Source organism: Macrobrachium rosenbergii, chromosome 37 (genome assembly GCF_040412425.1).
Source record: "Macrobrachium rosenbergii isolate ZJJX-2024 chromosome 37, ASM4041242v1, whole genome shotgun sequence".
NCBI classification, from domain to species: domain Eukaryota; kingdom Metazoa; phylum Arthropoda; class Malacostraca; order Decapoda; family Palaemonidae; genus Macrobrachium; species Macrobrachium rosenbergii.
The window spans coordinates 39,321,716-39,324,036 of NC_089777.1; positions in this window are offsets into that span (position 1 = coordinate 39,321,716).

The window sequence follows — 2,321 nt, forward strand, 5'->3', positions numbered from 1 at the left end:
GCTGCTTCCTCGGAGGGAGGCAGATCGAGACTGCATCAGTATTTTGATTTCCCATTAACAGAATACTCTTAATTATTCTATCTGTGTTTTCCAAGTGAGTGAGATATTCTTTTATCTTTGTCTTTTACTCTACGTCACCTAGTTTGTATCGAATTTCTTCCATGCCAAGAACTCGTTCAGGGGAAAAAGTACTGTATTTCTTAATACGGTCATCAGCCTCTGTGCGGCACTTTTTGTTGCTTGTTTGCCTAAGTCTTGGGAACTTGAGAAACCGTTTCCTCTCTGAGTTTATTGATGGAGAGGATAATTATCGTCTTTCCAGGGATCTGGGTGACGATGATATATTAGAAGATACATTTTGAAGTTCATGGAAGGCAGCTGGTTTTCTTGAAAATCTATAACTTACATCCACTTTCTTTTGACTATTTTATCAATTTCTTGGATATCTTATATTTTTTATTCCCTGTAGGCCACATTATTTATAAATGGTGATGGTGACAATAGGTATTGCAACGTCGATTTCTATGAGGTTAGTCAGTTGACTTGAGTGTCGTCTTGTTATTCTCTTTACTTTTCGCAACACCTTTCAGTTCCATCTTTATCTTTATCAGTTTTATCCTCAACCCTTACTAAGTCCACATGAGACACACACCGCTTTTCCCTGTACTTCCGAAGTACTCGCATAGCTCTTTCTTAACTAAAACAAAAACACTTGTCCACGCACACACACGTACGTTTTATTATTATGACTGGACACCAACATAATACAACTTGTGACAACAAGGGAGACTTCTTGTGACATACCAGTAACCATAAATTAAAGGCAACTAAAACAATGTCATAACAAAATTAAAAAACATGGATATAAAACTTCATCATGCTATGGCCTAATTTTCCAAATAATATGTAAACTCGAAGAGATGCCTTTTTAAATTAAAAACAGCATGGTTTAACCATTGGCGTCAAATTGCCATTCACATGAAATTCATATGAAATTCATACCTGCCTGTCATATACCTACCATTTGCTCTCCCTGAAAACGGGAAATGTACCCCTCAAAATTAGACTGCGGTAAATCCATTTCTGGTTCGAATTAAAACCATGATAATTGGCTTTACCTCGAGGAACTTTGGTGGTTATTAGGCAGGAAGAGAAAAATCATTTAACTGGATGAATTTTCCTTTGTTTAAAAAAAAAAATGACTTTTGGCAACATTTTAAAAGCTTCGCGAAGGTTTTGTAAAGCAACGGGAGGAAATGTGTTGATCTTTCAACAAATGCCATATATGGTAGACAGCAAATTCTGGGTACCTTTATTTTACAATTATTCACTTCAAAAGCAATATCAAACGTATTTCTTTAAAAAAATGTGCTCTAGAATATCACGAAAGAATAAACTTAATTTCCTCAAAACTGCTTACTACTCAAGAGCCTCCAAAACATTAATAGTTCGTCAGTATGCACTCATGAATATGACTTACATGAAAAACAACTTAATTCCCAATAATTCTATAAAAGAATATTTGAATTAACATAATCCTTAATAAACACTTTATACCACCCATTATAAAATTCTCTTCAATCGAAAACACGAAATCACCCACTTCAAAAACGGCAAAATTAATATCCCCCTGAACTCGAGGCACTCAAAAACTTCCCGATAAAAATATATCATTAGACAATCAAGATGGGAACATTGGGCAAATCCTAAGAAGGGAAGGGCATTTAGTTCGAGATGTGCTGAGTTAGACAAGAAATGGCAACCAGTTCGAGGGTCACTGTGTCAAATCGAGAGAAAATCTAAATGGTAGGAACGGAATGGAATATGAAATTTAGGGCAAAGACCAATCGCTGGGACCTATGAGGTCATTCTGCACTGAAAATGAAATTGAAAATAAAAAGATTTTAAAGGTGTAACAGGAGGAAAACCTCGCAGTGAGCTGTTAACCAGCTCAGTGGTCTGGTTAAACTAAGATATACTTGCACTATGAAACCACTGTTAGGAGAGGGTTGAGGAAAGTAACGTGAAAGAAAGAGAATATAAACGGAGGTAGAGTAAAAGGAATGAAAGGGGTTGCAGCTAGGGGCTGAAGGGACGCTGCAAAGAACCTTAAGTGATGTCTACAGTGCACCGCCTGAAAATTCTGTATGGTTACAATCTGCAGGAAAGAGGGTAATGATGATCGCATTCTTTCAGTATATAGCAGAAGGAATACTCGTACATCTGCCGAGGTTTCACTGAGGATGCATGATGAAAATAGGTTTGTGCAGATGAATAACTGGCTACTAAAATCTAAAGAGATTTCATGAACCATTTCTTAA